The 19,498-nt window shown below is 38.2% G+C and overlaps 1 protein-coding gene across 11 annotated transcripts in view; it reads right to left on the bottom strand.

Moving 5' to 3' along the window:
• UBE3A (ubiquitin protein ligase E3A) overlaps nucleotides 1-16,808 on the bottom strand; it is a 102,250-nt gene extending 85,442 nt beyond the window's left edge. For 5 of the 11 annotated variants that reach the window (XM_025982244.2, XM_025982247.2, XM_025982245.2 and 2 more), the window contains exon 1: nucleotides 15,617-15,753. The gene's annotated coding sequence lies outside the window, so the exon portion shown is untranslated. Of the gene's footprint in view, nucleotides 1-15,616; nucleotides 15,757-16,592 lie in introns of those variants that run through there. The other 6 variants (XM_072737033.1, XM_072737034.1, XM_072737032.1 and 3 more) reach the window with 5 other exon arrangements.
• Between the last annotated feature and the right edge of the window lie 2,690 nt (nucleotides 16,809-19,498).

Genomic DNA, 19,498 nt, shown 5'->3' with positions numbered 1-19,498 from the left:
AGGGTGTGATCCTAGGGTTCTGGGATCAAGCACCGCATCAGGCTCCCTTTGCAGAGCCTGCTTTTCCCTCTGCCTATGTCTCTGCCTCTCTGTCTGGGTCCTTCATGAATAAATAAATAAAATTTTTAAAAATAAATAATTACAAGTAAGATTGTGAAATTTATAACTTACATAGAAGTAAAATATAAGACAACAATACCCAAAGGATGACAGAGGAGGGTAAACAAATTTATACTCTATTAGAATTCTCACAATATACTCTAAGAAGTATATTTCTGAAAATAGATTGATATCAATTAAGGGATATACTGTAAATACTAGTACAAACTCTGGGGGCAGAGAAGGTATAAGCTAATAGCAAAGATCAAACAGACTTCTATAAAAATGCTCAATCCAAAAGAAAACAGGAAAGAGGAGAAAAAAGAACGTAGATGGAATAGAAATGAATAGTAACTTGGTAGTCTTAAACCCAATCATGTAGTCAAGTATAATAAATGTAAATTGACGAAACACTCAGAAAGCAAGAAATTGTAAAAATCAAAAAGATGAAACTATACACAGTCTAAAAGAAAGACACTATACAGAGAAGTTGGAAAAGATGTAATATGTAAACATGAATCATCACAAGGAAGAGTGGTTATACTAATACCAGATGAAGTAAACCTTAGGACAATGAACAATAGAGGACCACAGAGATATTTCATAACAATAAAGAATCAATTCAAAGGTATGTAACAGTCCTAAATATGAATGCACATGACAGCCGGAGCTTCAAAATACATGAGACCAAATGGACAGTCCTGAAAGAAAAGACAGCAAGTTCACAATTATGGTTGAAGGTTTCAATATTCTTAGTAATTAATAAAATAATTGACCAAAAAAAAAATCAGTAATGACACAGAAGAAATACATGTATCTAATAAAGCATTTGTATCCCGAAAAGAATGAGCAAAGTATTTGGGTACTCGCAAAAGGTAATACACAGATGGCCAATAAACACATGACAACTTCTCAACAACATTCTTCATCAGGGAAATGTAAAAACCATGATACTTCACACCCTTTAGTATGAAAATTATTTTTAAAAAATAACAAAATAACAAGTGTTAGCAAGGATGTGGAGAAACTGGAATCTTTTTCTGATTGCTGGTAGGAATGAAAAATGGGTACAGCTTTCATGGAAAATGATACACTGATTTCCCCCAAAAATTAAACAGAATTACCATATGACCAAGCAATATCATTCCTAGGTATATACCCAAGAGCTAAACATACAAGAAGAGCAATCCAAGTGTCCAGTGAATGAATGGCTAAACAAAATGTGGTATTTTTACATACAAGGAAATAACATTCAGCCTTAAAAGGAAGGAGGAGCTCCTGGGTGGCAGAGTGATTTGACCACCTGACTTGATTTCAGCTCAGGTCATGATCTCAGAGCCATGAGATAGATGGAGCCCAGCTCTGTGCTGGGAGTCTGCTTTGCACCTTCCTCTCCCCTCTCCTCCAGCATTCATGCTCCCCCCCTCAAAAATAAATCAAACTTAAAAGAAAAATAGAAATTCTGATACATGCTGTAACATAAGTGAGCCTTGACAATATCACAGTAAGTGAAACAAGCCAGAAGCAAAAGGACAAATATTATATGATCACACTTATGTAAGTAGCTAGAACAGTCTAATTTTTAGAGACAGAAAGTAGAACAGTGGTCACCAGAGGCTGGAGAGAGGGAAAAGACAAGGAGGCGAGGGAGTGTTACTATTTGAATTTGGGATGATGAGAAAGTTCCAGACATAAGTAAGAGTGATGGCTGCAAAACAGCATGCATGTATTTTATGCCACTGAACTGTACACATAAAAATGGTGTAATATGGTGGATTTTATGTTATGTGTATTTTACAGTTAAAGAAAAAAAAACTGCAATGGGATTACACAACCATCAGAATGTCTGCCATTTGAGAATATCAAATGCTGACAAGGATTTGAAAGAACAGTGCTGGTGGGAATGCAAAATAGCATACCTATTTGGAAAATAATTCCTTATAAATTCAAACATAAATTTATTATATGATCTAGTAATTCCAGTTTAAGTTGTTTACCCTGATAAAGTATGTTCACACAAAGACACATGTAAACAGTACCTTTTCTCACAACAGCCTAGTGGTGGAAAAAATCTAAATGTTCACCAAATAAATAAGTAAACTGTGGCACAGCCACACTATATTTGAAAAAAAAAAAAAAAAAGACTGATAAACACAAAATGGAGGAATCTCAAATATGTATTGAAGGAACAAAGCCAAACAAACAAAAAAAGAGTACATAACTTACCATATTATTTATATGCAATTCTAGAAAAGGGAAAACTAGCAAGCAGATCAATGGTTGCCCGGAGCCAAAAGGGAAGAATGAAAAAAAAAAATTAAAGAAAAAAAGGGAAGAATGACTACCAAAGTAACATTTTTGGGGAGTAACTCAAATGTTCTGTATCTTAACTGTGGTAGTTGTTACAGTATATACATGCATCAAAATACATAAAACTGTATACTTAAAAAATGTATACATTATAGGATACAAATTATACTTCGTTTTTTTAGTTTATAAAAAACGTGGCATTTTGGAGTTCCTGGGTGGTTGAGTTGGTTAAGCATACAACTCTTGGTTTTAGTTTAGGTCATGATCTCAGGGTCGTGGAATTGGGCCCCAAACTGGGCTACATGCTCAACAGAGTCTGCTTGAAATTCCTCTCCCTCTTCCTATGCTCCTCCACTACTCTAAAATAAATAATCTTAAAAAAAAAAAAAAAAGAATAAAATAAAAAGGCAGCATTTTAAATCAATGAGCAAAGGATCCCTCAAGTGGTCTAAAAAATTGGCTACCCAAGTGGAAAAAAATGAAAGATAGGTATTTGTATACCATATCCAAAAACATCCCAAATGCATTCCAGTTCTAAACTTATCATACCATATCCAAAAATTCACTTAGAACAGGTGACAGACCTAAATGTAGAACTAAAACTAAAAAGTCTTAGAGAAAACAGACATAAACCTTTATGACCTCAGATTAGGCAATGATTTCTTAACACCAAAGACAACAAAAGAAAAATATGTAAGTTGGACTTCATCAAAAATTAAAACTTGGGTGCTTCAAGGAAACAATCATGAAAGTGAAAAGACAGCCTATAGCATGAGGAGAAATAGTTGGAAATCATCTATCTGATAAGGGACTTGCATCTGAACATATAAAAAATGCTTAAAGCCCAGTAAAAAGAAAAAATGACCCAATTAAAAGACAGGAAAGGATTTGAGTAGATCTTCTCCAAAGAGGGCCAATCAGCACATGAAATGTTATCATTAATCATTAAGCAAATGCAAATCAAAACCACAAAGAAAAACCTTCACACACAAAACTTACTAAAATAGAGACAATCATCTTTGGCATGGAAGTAGAGCTATCAGAAAGAACCTCCATACATTACTGATGCAACTGTAAAATGATGCAGTCATTTTGGAGGATTTTGGTAGCTCTTCAAAATATTAAACATAGATATCTCATGACCCAGCAGTATCTCTAGATATATATACCAAAGAGAGCTGAACACATATGTTCACACAAAAGTTTGTATATGAATGTTTATAGCAATGTGATTCATACGAAAAAAGACACAAACCAAATATATTTATCAACTGATGGCTGAACAGTTCGTATATTCATAGTATAATACTATTCAGCCATAAAAAAAAGTTAAAAATACTATGTAAAAAGAAACCATACATACACAAAAGGGCTCGTATTTCATGATTTCTTGTATATGAAATGTCTAGAACAGGCAAATTCATAGAAAACATGCAGATTAGTGTTTGTAAGAGGCTGGAGAACAAGGGAATAGGGAATGACTACTAACAGGTACAGGGTTTCTTTTGGGGATCATGAAAATGTTCTATTAGTGGCAGTGAATATACTAAAACCCAAATATACTGAATATACTACAACCCAAATATACTAAAACTGAAATGTATGCTTTAAAAGGGTGAATCTGGGATGCCTGGGTGGCTCAGCTGTTGAGTGTTTGCCTTTGGCTCAGGGTGTGGTCCTGGGGTCCCGGGATCAAGTCCCATGTCAGGCTCCCTGCACTGAGCCTGCTTCTCCCTCTGCCTGTATCTCTGCCTCTGTCTCTCATGAATAAATAAAATCTGTATAAAAAATAAAGGGTGAATCTTATGGTTATGTGAATTATATCTCAATAAAGCTAGAAACTGTAAAAACTACAGTGTTGTTTTGTCTTTTAATTTCTCAAGAAAGGATAAAAGCTGCATGTACCTGTAGTTACGGATATACTTGTTTGGTATTTGCCAGGCAATTTTATGTTTTTCCACACTTACATTGAACAACTGTTATGTTTTAGAATTAGCTAAGAAAGGGAGAGGAAACGTTCATTTATTTTTGTACTTAAAAATATACAGCTATCTACCTGTATTTCCTCAGTCGAAAATAATTCTACACACCAATATGGGGGGAGGGGGACAACCAACCAGGAAATAAAGGAGGCTCTCTGGAAATATGAAAATGTTGGAATTTTTGGTTTTATGATTTATAGGAATAATCTAATACTTAAAATTGAGAGTGTGCTGCAAATCTACGTTGTACAATCAGTTATACGTAGGAGAACTCTGGGATCACAATCACTGTGCACTGGAAAAGAAATGAACTCTCTAAAAGAACAACTGGTCTGCCCTCCCTCTGGGTTCTGTGAACATTTTAGAAATTAATTAAATTATGCTTATTTACCTATCTGAATAACTATAGAAAGGAGACTCATGATTGGTCAATAATAAAATGTTATTTTCCCCCAATAAGGTTATCTTTACACACTTATTTTATCACATGACTTACCAGCAGTGAGCATATCTTACCTAAGTGTAGATCAAGTGTCATCTACAGAGATCCTTTAGAAATTCTAAGTCACCAGAATTATTTCAATTTCCTAGTTTTAATGATAAAATCACTCATTCTGGTCAACTATTCTATGAAATGAAAATAGAAGCAAATGTGCCACGTAGTCCCAAGGGCTTGCTACTGTGAAATTTTCCCCTGGGTTCTTTTTGCACTATAGTTCATTTGAGTTCAATCTTATATAGCGCCTAACCTAAAATTAAACCCAGAATTATGCTAGCTTTTAGCCTGTGTTATACACGCACGCACGCGCACACACACACACACACACAAAGATGCATAGTACAAGATACTAAAATAACTAAAGGTAGGTGGGTTTTCCTTGAAATAATCATGAACACGTACTTGCAGGTTTATTTTATTTCACCTGTGTATCAAACTCATAAAATCTGACTTAAGGATAACAAAAGACCACTGGCTTCTAATTTAACTTCAAACTGCTTTTAAGAAAACTTACCACATATAATTTTAAGTGAACTAGACTGCTTCTATTAAAAACAGAAAATTGTTGTTCTAAAGACCATCCATACTTGAAGGACATAAATAGTAAAAATTGAGGGCATTTAATTTTCTATTAATATGCAGTAAAATACCTCAAAGTAGCTTCATTCTTTTGATTAGCTACCAACTGGAGTAATATTTCTAGAACCAGTACATTCATTCATTCACCCAACACTCACAAATGCTTGAAATTGCACATTAAAAAAAAAGAGGGAACAACTCGCTGGCTCAGTAACGTGGAACACCGACTCTTGATCTTGGGGTTGTGGGAGCCCCATATTTGGTTTAAAGATTACTGTTAAAAAATCATTTAAATAGAGAACCACTTTTCTCATACAATCAACTCAATAGTAAAGAAATTACATAATTGCAGTTGAAATTATTATGTACTTAGAAAAAGCAGGATTCAATAACAGCATAATACAAGGAAGCACTAAAATCAGTGAGTACAAGAGGATTCTTCTTCAGAGAAGGCTTCCCTGAGTAATACTTTGGAATATTTAGCAGTATTCCCTGAGACCTAAAGGATGGGTGAAATTTGTTGCCCAAATGTGCAGTGGCAAAGGGTTTGGCAAAGAAACAGGTTGGACAGCTCAAAACACTGAAAAGGTCAGTACTGTTGGATGGTTCTGTTCAATAAGGAGTGTGGAGAAAGGTAAGGCTGAAGAAATAGAAAATCTAGATCACGCGGGACTTTGTTAACTAATAATGGTTTTTGAATTTTACTCTAAAAGCAATGGAAAGTCAAAGAAAAATTTTAAATAGAAAGTAACAAGGTTAAAATTATATTTTTAAAAGATCACTTGAAAAGACAGAATTGTAATTTGTTCACAATAATCCAAAAGAATTACAAACTATTAGAAATGATGGAGTTCATCCAAATTGATGGATACAAAATCAATACCAGCAACAACCAAATGTCATTAAAAGATGCTATTTAAATGTAAAAACATTAATCAAATATCTAAGAACAAACATAAGATATGTGTAAAAGGCACTTATGTAGAAAAATGCAAAATACAGAAGAATCAAATAAATAACAAGATAAACCACATCAATTCTCAATATATATTCAATGCAATTCCAAATAATATCTCCAAAGGAATCTGATAAACCAGTTTTAAATGATTATGAAAGAATGAAAGTCTAAGAGCCAGGATAGTTCTGAAAATTAATAAAAGAGAGGCCTATATTCTCAGATTTCAAAGCTTAATATAAACCTATTTGAAATGAAACAATGTAGTACTGGTGTTTTAAAGAGAAAGATCAAAAAATTTTTAAAAAGCAAAAAAAAAAAAAAAGAAACTAAAACCCAAGTACATGGCAGGTGATACAGACCAAAAAAAAAAAAAAAGAGGGAAGAATTCAATATTTAATGTTGGAACAACTAGCTTATCATATGAAAAAAAATCTGATTTCTGACTCCCTCCCACATGGACCTATATGAAAAAAAGAAAAAAAAAAACTCACAAGAACACAAAATCCCGGGCAGCCCCGGTGGCACAGCGGTTTAGTGCCGCCTGCAGCCCAGGGCGTGATCCTGGAGACCCGGGATCAAGTCCCATGTCAGGTTCCCTGCGTGGAGCCTGCTTCTCCCTCTGCCTCTGTCTCTGCCTGTCTGTGTCTCTATGAATAAATAAAATATCTTAAAAAAGAAAAAACCCACAAAATCCCAAATAACATGAACCTCTCAACCCCTAGCAGACAATATAAAAGAGGATTTTAACAAAAAATACAAATCATAAAGTTAAAGACTCATGATTTCAACAGTGAAACTTGAGATTCTATATCCCAAAAGAGAATACCATAATGGGCAAAAAGCAATATTTTATTCTGATAATTTCCATGGCTGCACTGCAAAATAAGAAGGTTGTATGAGATGATCCTCAAGGTCCCTTACAACAAATATACTGTATGAAAATGGCTCATTCTTTTAAAACAATTCTTTAATTTACAAAACTTAAAAGATACCAAAAATAGTAAAATTAATATCCATTTACCCACAATTTTCACCATTCAATGCAAATTAAAGTGAGGTAGGAAAAAAAAAGGTATCATTTCACAGCCATCAAATTTGCAAAAAAAATTTTTTTTTTTAATTTGCAAAAATTTTAAAATCGGACAATCCCAAGTATGGGCTAGGATGGTGGAAAACAAAATACACATATATTGGTAGTAAAGGATACACTGGCGTATTGATTTTATTGAAGAATTTAAAAATATCTAATAAAGTAAAAGTTGTTCACAACCTATTCCCAGGCAATTTCACTTTAATGAGTCTGCCCAGTATCTCAACCAAATAAATGTGTAAACGCAATCACTGCAGCATTCTTTATAACAAAACGGGAAATACCTCAAAATATCCATCAATAGTGAAATACATTTTATATAGCCATACGATGGAGTACCATATGGCAAACTGAATAAACTAGACACACATCCACCAATATATGTATCTCAAAAAAAAAAAATTTTTTTAAAGAATCTGATGAAAGATTCTGTACAATACAGTACCATTTGTAAAAATTTAAAACAGAACATCTATCACTTATAGATACTCGTACAGGGGTACAGTAAAAGTATAAACAATATGATGTATACTCAACCTCAGGATTGTTATTATCTAAGTAGAAAGAGGGTAATAGGACTGGGAAAGATTAGGACGATGTTGCTGTAAGTGAATACGTAAGACTGCATTTACTTCTCAAAGAATCGAAAGTGGAAGAATTCAGTTCTGAATGGAATGAATATTTCCTATATTATTTACTGTATGTGTTAAGTATAATAATTAAAACATATATTCAAAGAGAAAAAATGAATATATATAGTATCTAAACTGAAAGTTACCTCTGAGATCATCTAACCCAATCTACTCTTATTAAAGGAAGATATTGAGATAAGAACATAAAATAAATACTATTGTACTCATGGCAGTTTTAAACACATGCTACATGTCTAATATAGCACTTAGAGGAATTAAATCTTGATCACTTAAGAGAAACTTGTAAGGTAGGGATAAGCCTCAATTTCTCAAAGTCTGATGTCAGCTAGAATTATGGAAAACACAAACATACCCTTCCTACTAGGAAAACCTTGTCAAATTCAGTACAGGCAGAGGCAGTAAAGTGGGGCCATACATAGATAGGTCTTTGGCCCATTATCTAGGCTGACCCCTAGTCCTATATCTACTTAAAATTAATTAAAGTTCTGAAGCCTAGAGGATTTTGTTCCTGACCATTCTTTCTTAGTTCATCAACCCACAGTAGATATCTAAAAGTAGTCCTGAACTCATCAAGCACCTACAAATATATAAAACTATACATGAAAAGAAAAAAATGAGACAGGCAGCAAATGTTTATTGTTCTCATAGAATCTTCAATCCAAGAGGAAAGAAAAGATTTAATTTCAGTTGAGATAAGTGACTTACCTATTTTCCAGTTGAGATCCAACTATTTTTAAGTTCACCCCTCCTTGCCTTTCATCTAGCCCACAAGTTATAAGAAGAATTTTAGGAGTGAACTGACTCCCTTCTAAAGTTAAATGAGACCAGTTAGACTTTTTCATGTTGATAATTTGAAATACAGTACTCTGGGCAGTAAAGAAATATACAATAATATCTGAAATGCAGAAATCTAGTTTTATGTACTTAAAACTAAAATTAGCTTGGTTTTTCTAATATATTTCCTTAAGCATTCACATTTCAATACTATCCTCCACTTTTTAAGCATTTCCATTCTGTCAAGCAGAATGTATCCCTACCTTACCTTACCTACCAAACTTTATCCATTTAATTTCCTACTTTCCCTCTCTGTTTTTTTAAATATATTTAATGTGTCCTGGTCCATTTCAGGCTGCTAAAACAAAATACCACAGGCTGGGTGGCTTATAAACAAACTTCTTTCTCAAATTCCTAGGGCCTAAGAAACTGGCAAATTCAGTATCTGACAAGAACCACCTTCCTGGTTTACAGACAGCTAGCTGTCCGTCTGCTGGCTGGGTCCTCATATGGCGGAAGAGGGAACTCTGAAATCTTTTATAAGGCACTAATCCCATTCAAGAAGACTCTACTCTCATGATCTCACTTCTATAAGGCCTCACCACCTAACACCATTTAAATGGGCGTTACAATACCAACATATTAAATTTTGTAAGGACATAATCTTTCAGTCTATAGTAATATGTCACAGATATAGAAAAATGTGTAAGAAATTGAATATGAATGAAACAGCTTAATTAGGGAAACTTTCATTTCTTAGAAGTTTTAAATTTAGAATATCTTAAACAGCATAGTTTCTATCATCAACATGGAATATAATGCAATTTCAGCTCACTTCAGAAAACTGCAAGAGGGGATGCCTGGGTGGCTCAGTGGCTGAGCATCTGCCTTCTGCTCAGGGCATGATCCCGGAGTCCTGGGATCGAGTCCCATCAGGCTCCCTGCATGGAGCCTCCTTCTCCTCCCTCTTCCTATGTCTCTGTCTCTCTCTGTGTATCTTGTGAATAAATAAATAAAATCTAAAAAAAAAAAAAAACTGTAAAAGAAAAATGTTACCCAATTACTCTTTGTGTGAAATAGATCAGTATACATATCACATACAACAGGTGCTCAAAAGATTATATTTTTCCCCAAAAACTTTATTTAACAAGGGTAAATAATCAACATCCTCATTTACGGCACATTATAAGGTAATCAATATTGGCACATATACACACACAGAAGCACAATAAATAGAATCCATAAGAAAAAATACTAAAATAATTAATAAGCTGGAAATACTCATGTTTCTCCCTATGACCCATTACCTTTATAGAGAAAACATTGGTGGGCATTTCATTCTTTCCCTTCCAAGGAAAAGGATTATGTTTTACATCTGACAAGAGAAAGGAAGTATTTGTTGGCAGTACGAAGAAAATTCCCATAGTGGTATCTACAGTGCTAGAAGTATCATCTCAGAAGAAAATGAATAACACCAGTTTTAAAGATGGAGCTAAAGAGTACAAGAGACAAAATGTGACATTTATCCATATTGAATGGTAGATACATGATTGTTACATTATTCTCTGTACTGTCTGCATATTTAATTCAGAGGAAAAATTCAGAATTTATTCTGAATTACAAAGAATATAAAAGTAAATATATTAGGATAGTAGTTACAGGCCACAAAAACAATTCTAAAACTATCCTCTCACATCCAAGAATAGAAGTCTATTATATTAGAAGCTTGAAATGGATAAGATATCCCTCTTGATACAAGAAGTCATCGCATTAGCAACAAAGAGTTACAAGCCTGCATACTGCAGAGACAGGTCAATTTTTTTTTTCGTTTTATTTCTGTAATATAAAAGGATCTGTGCTTGACTAACCTCAACTAATCTGGAAGAGTATAGAAAGTCAACTTCTGTAACACACTTAACGGTTAAGATCTTAGTCACATTAAGCTCCATACTGGCCAAGGAGTTTCATTTAAGGAACATTTTATCCTATTTGTATAATAAGTGTCAAGGGATCAAATGCAACTTCCATGCTTTTATTTGTGGCACAGATGCTGACTTTAATAAAGTCTTATATAGGATTTTTTTCTATGATCCAATGTGATCCAATTGATCTTGTAGATTCCAGCAGACTTCCTAGGTTTGACTTCAGGAATAATCTTACCAAGTAAGAATCTATGTCAACCTTATGATTCACCTGCCATTTATCAAATTAACAAGAGGTCAAGAAGTAAAGGTAATCACAGAAGGAATCTGACTAAGGATTAATGATACCAAATAGTGCATCAACAATTTTTTTTTAAAGATTTTATTTATTTATTCATGAGAGACATAGAGAGAGGCAGAGACACAGGCAGAGGGAGAAGCAGGCTCCATGCGGGGAGCCTGACGTGGGACTCGACCCCGGGTCTCCAGGATCACGCCCCAGGCTGAAGGCGCACTAAACCACTGAGCCACCCGGGCTGCCCCCGCATCGCTAATTATTAAGATCTATTGTTTATTTCAAATGTAGTTAACAAATTTAAAATAAATTCATGCACTAAATATTTCCCAAAATAATACTTCTAGAAGTATGAAAAGTTTAAAAATGTTTATAGAGAAAAGCATGTAAATATACCAAGGTTCCAATCATGTGTTTACCACTAACCAACTTGGTTTTCTTGGGCAAGTCACTAAATCATGTATAAGGTCACTTTATACAGTATTATCCCAATGTTTGAGAATGACCACATCTGAAAAACAATCCTTTGAAACAGACAAAGCAAGTATCACCCTATTTAACAGAAGTTAACAGAACATAGGCTTTGAAAGATAAATGACCTGCTAGGGACCAGATAGGAAGCTAGATGGGAAGGATGAACCCATGATCTTCTGACACCAAAGTAAGTGCTTCTTCCTCCACATCAGTGGTTCTTGGTGGCTTTTGTTCACTGAACCTGTTGAGACTCTGAAACTTAAAATTTGTATATAATTTAGGGAGTTCACAGTCATGAAGCTTAGAATCAAACAGTAACAACTGTCAGCTTAATCTCATTTGCAAACAGCAATATTACAAAAAAAAAAGTATTAGTTTTATTTCATTCTCAGATTGGCCTTAAACTTAAAAAAAACTTTAACTTATTATCCATAATGGTGTTTACTTATTAAAAATAACTTAGATAAAAGCACACTATAGGTAACATTTCTGAGAGTAAATGAAAATGAAAACTGATATAAACATTTATTATTTATAAATATGTATTTATGTATTTAAGTTATGACATTATATAGCACTTTTAAATATTTTAAACACCTGTTCCATACACAAGATATGTTTGTACATTAACATCATTTCTATTTACTGTAGTTTTAATTGACTTCCTTTATTAGAAGAAAAAGCCCCATTTCCTGCACTGTTATGCTCAGAGAAGGCCCAAAGATGGCATCTTATGAAGTCTGTCTTCCTATAATAGTGTAGAAAACACTCAAATAGAAGCAAACTATTCCCATTAGGTAGGAGAGAACATGTGCCACTGTGTACAAAGAGTCCTGAACTCTAGTCCAGAGACTCAGACTGTGGTTCTAGCTCTGCTACCCAGGTGGCCTTGAAAAATCATTTTAAAGCTTTGCAGTTCAAATTCTTCAGGTGTAAAATGGAGTGCCTGGCCTCAAGAACAGTCCTACTCACCTTTGAAACTTCTATAAATCTAGAACCAGAAGACAATCACCCCAGAAAAATATCAAAGTCTTTATAGACAACTACCAAAGTAAATTTCATACACACACACACACACACGCATACACACACATACTGTGCCCGATTTTGGGTTATGGAGTAGGACCAAGGTATAAAGACATATAAAGTATATCACATGTGCCAAATAGTTGTATAAAAGCGTAAAACAATATTCTTTAGAATAGCAGCTGCAGGCAGGAAGTGTTGGGTCCACAGAACTGCCCTATGACCGAAAGCACAGATGAGGCTCCCTTGTGTGATAGACTTCACAAAACATGGTGTTAAGTGGAGAAAGTCCTCTAGACTATAAGCCTCCAAAGGACACACAGTTTCCTGTCTTTGTAGCTCCTACACCTAACCCTCACAGCAGTCACAGTAGGTACCCAATTACGTTAGCTATTTACTGGTAACTAATTCATCCATACTCTGGCAACACACTTTCTAGTAAACACTAGAAGTCCCTGCCCTTAAAGTGAATTCATAGGTAGTGAGAATGAAAATACTGTAAAAGATAACATGGTAAGAGTTCACTGTGTGTAAGGTGAGAATAATATTAAGAACAATAAAAAAACGGCGTTTCAGGAAGACTTCAAATGATAATACTTATTGAGGGCTGAAGTGTCAGACATTTTACGAACTCTAATCCTTGAAACTGAGTTAGTTTCACCACCCCATTTTACAGATGACAAAACTGCAGTTCACCAAGACTAAGTAACTTTCTAAGATCAAACAAGTAAGGTTGAGCCCAGAACTAAAAATGGAATCTAATTCCAAAGCTATCTTCCCTGTATACACTATAATGTCTGAATTTATCTTTTCATTTGCAGTGGGGGCAGAGCGGGAATGTCAAAAATCAGCCAAAACTCTGTTATCCCGAATTATCCTAAAAAGAGAAAATTTGTCTTCGCTCATAAAAAACCAAAAAACTAATTTCTTAACAGATACCTATGTACTTAATGTAATGTCCCTGTTTTGACCGATACTAGTTTAGATATAAACAAAAACGTGCAACATGACAAGAACATAACCAATAATCATTTAAGAAAATAAACATCTGTAAATATTTCAAGTGTTTGGGTTGAAAAATTTAGATATGATGCATAGTTTTGGATTATTCCACTGACTGCTTATTTGAAATGGCAAATCATTTCAGATGTGTGAGGTGATTTTTTTTTTTCTTTTTTGGAGGGGAGAGAGGAATACCACTTTAAAAATGATCTAAAGTTTAAGAAATACAACTGATTAAATGTTAAAATCCAATTTTAAATACCCAATAAACCTTATTACATGAGCTGGGCAAGTGGGATGAGAATGTGTCTTCCTCACACTTCTATTAAGCATACTTAAGAAGGTATTTTTTAAGCCATGAAAAAAATGTACAATTTCAGAGAAGTAAAACAAAAACAGCTTACAAAACCCCTGAAAAGGAACCAAAACATTGTAATATTGTAATTTACTCTGTAAAGTCAAGAACTAGGCAATGTCCAGACAACAGTGTACATAATACTTAACATACTAGGTAATATATATTGATACAAGACTTCCTTAGTTTCCAATCCCATTCTTGTAAGGAGAAGGTCATTATTTCTTGAATTTATTTCTTGCTTTTGTTGTCATGATTATTAGTTTCTTTAAATGGCTTCAGGTTCATTCTTTGGTCTTATCAGCATCATCGTGAATATTGTATTCATTTTATTACAAACGTGATAACCCGATTTATAAGCACTATCTACCTCAAATTATTTCTATATACATCATGACAAAATCATATTTTTATCTTTCTAAATTCTAAATTTTTACATGGCTTACACAATAATCTGAGTACTTATTAGTCAGAGATTATGAATAAACACTTCTTATCCTTCTTGTCTAATTCACTCAAGATATTTATTGGGTATCCACACAGTGACTCTGACAGGTAACTTTTTAACAGTTATACTTCCAAACTCTAGGTCCTTTCCATTTCAGGCCCTTTTCTTCCCCCCAGAATATTCTGGAATAATTTCTTGCTTCTTTCAATATTGCAGGCAGTGGAATCCTCCAAAATTATGGGTTATATCCATATTCCCCTCATATTTACGGAAGGTAACTATGGACTGTAAATCCCATATTACTATTCTTTCACATTTCAACAGCACCCTAGCCACTTAATAAATAGAATCCCAGACAGATTTAGTAATGTTTCTATTTTAGTATGCCCATTGGTCGTTTTTAAAAATTCAGAGACTAAATTATCTTTGAAGGAGTCTAAGTCTACATTAAAATCATTTCTAACAATTTTATTGACTAAAGCATTTGCCACGTTCAATTCTCACTTTACCAACAAAACCTCCACGCCATGACGAAGAGTCCTTTTCATTTTCTCAACTGAAAAGGGAAAGTAAAAAATGCCAACTGTTTGCAGGTTTGCATTTTAGGGAATTTCTGGCAAACCCGGTAACTCACGTTTAACATGAAAACGCGGAAAATCTGTGGACGCGACCCGGGGCTTGATTTCCCACTTCATCCACCCTCCCCCCCCCCCCAACCCCACCCCCGCCACTGTCCACCCCCAAATCCCAACCCACCCCAGCGCCAGGCTCAGCATTTTTCACCCACCGGGCCGAGCCCTCAAGAAAAACTCTCCCCTCGGGAGGAAAGGGCCGGCCCTACCAGCCCGGGTCCGGCCTGCTCCGCGAGCCCTTCCACCGAGGCCAACTCTCGACGCCCTGCACGCCCCGCCCCGGGCCCGCTCGCGTCCCCTCCGGCCACACCACCCTCCCTCCGGCCCTCGGCCAGGACTGACAGTTACGGAGGCAGCCGCCGCCGCCGCCACCAGAGGCCTAGTCCTGGCAGCAGCCGCCCCCCCCCCCCACGCCCCTACCGCCGCGCGGTCCGGGAGCCTCCCACCCTCCCTCCCAAGCCCCGGAAGGCGGCTCGGCGACACAGACGACGTCGGGAACGGCCCCCGGCCACACTGACCTGCGGTCGCCCCCGCGCCCGGGCCGTGGCCCTCGCAGCCGCGGCTGCCTCACTGGTCGCAGTAGCCTTCGCTCGCCGCCTCCGCCCGCCACCGCCTCGTTCCCTGTCGCTGCCGCCACCGCCGGGGCTCATGCGGGACCCGCGCTTCCTTCTCCGGAGACGGAGGCCGGGAAAGGGGGCGCCGGGGCCGCAAGAGACCCCGAGGCTCGCCGCCAGCCGCCGCCTGTCCGCGCTGGGGAGCTGCGGGGCCCGCCGAGCCGGGGCTGGGCTGCGGACTGCTCCGAGCGCGACCCCGAGACGCGCCGAGGGAGGCGCCGCCGCCCGCTGCCCGAAGCGTTGGGTCCGCAAAGATGAAGCCCAAGTCCGAGGCGGCGGCGGAAGGCGAGCGCGCAGGCCGGCGGATGGCTAAGTGGCAGCGGGGTGCGTGAGCGGGGGGAAGGCGGTGTGTCGAGGTTCCAGCGAAGGGGATTCAGGCTCTGTCGTCTACTGCCAGTCACCCCGAACCCAGCGCCACCATCTTGGAAAAAAACGCGGATCTCGCGGCCGCAGCGCAAGCCGGGAGGACTGGCTGGGCGGGCCGAGTATCCCAGCAGGCAGCGCGCGCCGCCCGGCCGGGCGAGAGCTCCGAGCCGGGACGCAGCGACGTGAGGCGGGGCTGGGGTGCGCGCGGGCGGGCGCAGCGCTGTGCCCCGCCCTCTCACGCCGGCTCTGCCCCCTGCCTTCTGGCCGTCGTCGCCCGCGCAGGGCCTGCTGGGAAGGGGAAGTGGCTCGGGGCTCCCTGGAGTCCTACCAGGGCTGGTCGCCATCTTGGGACGAGGCAGAGGAGTTCGCGTTTCCATGGAGCCACCTCTGTCTGTGGTGGCTCTACCCCCGCGGAAAGAAGGGGGTAACGCCGGGAGCCCCCTGGAGCCCCTGGGAGGGCTGGACGGCCCCCTGTTATACCCAAGTCCGGGGACGTGCTAGGACAGAAACGCACCCGATGTTAGCCGGGATGGGTCCGCCGGGGGGCGGGGGCTGTGATGGCTTCCAGCCCCGCATAGCGGGGCCGACGCCTCCGGACACCGGCCTTCGATCTCAGCCCCTTCGCGTCAGGCGGCCTGTGTAGGTCCTGCAGAGGTACCCCGAGAGCGTGAGCCACCTTCAGGGGACAAGGTCATCTGCTTGGGCCTCCCGCCGACACAATGTCATCACTGTAGTAGAAGGTGAAAGCCCATCCCTTGGCAGGTTGTTAGGAGATGGTGGCCTCGTGGTCCACACCAGCCGGGGGGATGCTGATTCCACCCCGTGACAATTGAAGCCACTTAAAGCCATGCGTCTTCATACTATCAAGGTCACCTTTTTATTTAAAAGGGCTTATTTTATGGCTCTGCGACACTTAGCAAAGCTGTAGTGGGATCACTAACAAACAATATTCCTAATGGCTTGCGACTTCGCTAAGCCCCGAAATACTATATAGATCCCATTCATCTGATATTCAATTTTTTTTAAATCAACAGTCTTACATAGCACCGTATTTAACTGCCATTCTTAGAACATTATAAGTCAGATATATGTATACGGCTTCCCAATTATAACCTGTAAAAAAAAAAAACAAAAAAACGTAAAAAATAAGCTAGTGGAATTTAAATTATTCCAGAACAATTAATGATAAATGACAGTATTAAATCATGTCCGATTTTTAACTCGGTTCCTCACTCTTTTTTTCATTTTCTCCCATTAACAGATCCTCATTTGAAAACAATTTGCAGTTGTATTTAATGGGATAGTTAAAATCGTAATCTTTTAAGGAGTTTCTTTGCCTATAAAATGAGCAAATAAGATGAAAATCTTTAAAGATTTTTGTTAGAATAATCAAAGCAAAATGTTCCTGCAGTACCTGGCTTGTGAAGATACTTCTAACTATTCTTAAGTAGAAATTGCCCGAATAAATGAAATGTGATTTTATATAACCTGGTGCATCAAAATGGAACAAATTCCTGAGTCTCAAAAAGTTAAAAACTGAAGAGAAATAAATCTGCTCTTAAACTTCGGAATGACTATCTAGGTCTTTAAAATAAAGGATCTCAAGTCATCCTTTGAATATGGAGAAATTGCACATAGGCCTTTTTAGTTCATGAATTGGTATTTTGTGTGACATTAGTGTCAGACCTGATTCAAGAACCCACTGTGGGGACGTCTTGGTGGCTCAGTGGTTAAACACATTTTTTTTTTAATTTTTATTTATTTATTTATTTTAAATATTTTATTTATTTATGATAGACATAGAGAGAGAGGCAGAGACACAGGCAGAGGGAGAGACAGACTCCATGCCGGGAGCCCGACGTGGGACTCGATCCCGGGTCTCTCTTTTTTTTTTTAAAGGTATTTTTTATTTATTTATGATAGTCACACACAGAGAGAGAGAGGCAGAGACATAGGCAGAGGGAGAAGCAGAAGCAGGCTCCATGCACCGGGAGCCCGACTTGGGACTCAATCCCGGGTCTCCAGGATCGGGCCCTGGGCCAAAGGCAGGCGCCAAACCGCTGCGCCACCTAGGGATCCCCTCAGTGGTTAAGCGCCTGCCTTTGGCTGAGGGCGTGATCCCGGGTCCGGGAATAGAGTCCCTTATCAGGCGCCCTGTGAGGAGCCTGTTTCTCCCTCTGCCTGTGTCAAATTGACTGACATGAGAGGTGCTTAGTAAATGTTAGGGCTTAGTAATAATAGTATTATCAATACCGTTGATTAGCATTACACACTTCATGAACTCCACACCTTCACCCTTATTCCTGCAGATTTACCTAATTTGCACTCACCCTGATCTCCTGTCTTTTTTTTTAATAATAAATTTATTTTTATTGGTGTTCAATTTACCAACATACAGAATAACACCCAGTGCTCATCCCGTCAAGTGCCCCCCCTCAGTGCCCGTCACCCATTCACCCCTACCCCCCGCCCTCCTCCCCTTCCACCACCCCTAGTTCCTTTCCCAGAGTTAGGAGTCTTTATGTTGTCTTATGCGTAAAGTGTGAGCCATCCTTTTTTCTACAGCCTTTTTTCCCCCTTCGGTGGGAGGTGGGAAAGAATCTCAAGACTCTTAATCCCTTAGTTGTTCCCTCTCTTCTTCATAAATTCTCCCTCTACTAATTCTGTTCCTTCTATTTGGAAGAGCTCTCTCTACTTGTCATTTCTAAGTCCCTCTTTACATTAGCATCTGCCCCCATTTTACTGTATACACTGCTTGTGTTAATGTCTGTAATAGCACAATGGCCAAATCTGAAAGTTGCTTCTCAGTGTTCATGGTATCTGACCTTGTTGCAGGCTCACACACTGGTTCCATCACCCCACATTCTCCAGCCTCTTCCCCTGTGTCTTGGGCCCTCTTCTTGAAGTCTTCTTTGCAGAATGTTCTTCCTTTCCATCCTTGCTTCTTTTTGCCATCTGTATTATGCAGTCTCCGACAGTTCCATATACATATACTCTTCCTCTTAATTTACTTCAGTCAGGGATCAAGTCTGAATCTTGAATATTGATCTCACTCAGAACCAGACATATCTTCAACCCCTTATTGGAAATCTATACTGGATGTTCTATAGCACCTCAAAACTCGGCATGTCTAAAATCAAACTACTCATTTGTTCATTTTCCACCACTAACTAGAACAGGAATAATTTTGGAGAAGAGCAGATTTTGGAAGAAAAAGCAGGAATTGGGTTTTGCAAATGTTAAGTTAGAGATGCCTGTATCCTTGTAGTGGATATCTGTAATAGAGATTGACTGCTAGTTGACCCCTAATATACATTCTCCTATTCATTCATGATAATGGATTTATCTAGCCAGACACATGGTTGCCTATAATAAACTCTCTAAATGTGGCCATGTCAGTAGGTTCTGGCCATTGAAACG

Source organism: Vulpes vulpes, chromosome 14 (assembly GCF_048418805.1).
Source record: "Vulpes vulpes isolate BD-2025 chromosome 14, VulVul3, whole genome shotgun sequence".
NCBI classification, from domain to species: domain Eukaryota; kingdom Metazoa; phylum Chordata; class Mammalia; order Carnivora; family Canidae; genus Vulpes; species Vulpes vulpes.
Note: the sequence above shows the minus strand (reverse complement) of the source record. Positions and strands in the feature narration are given on the sequence as shown.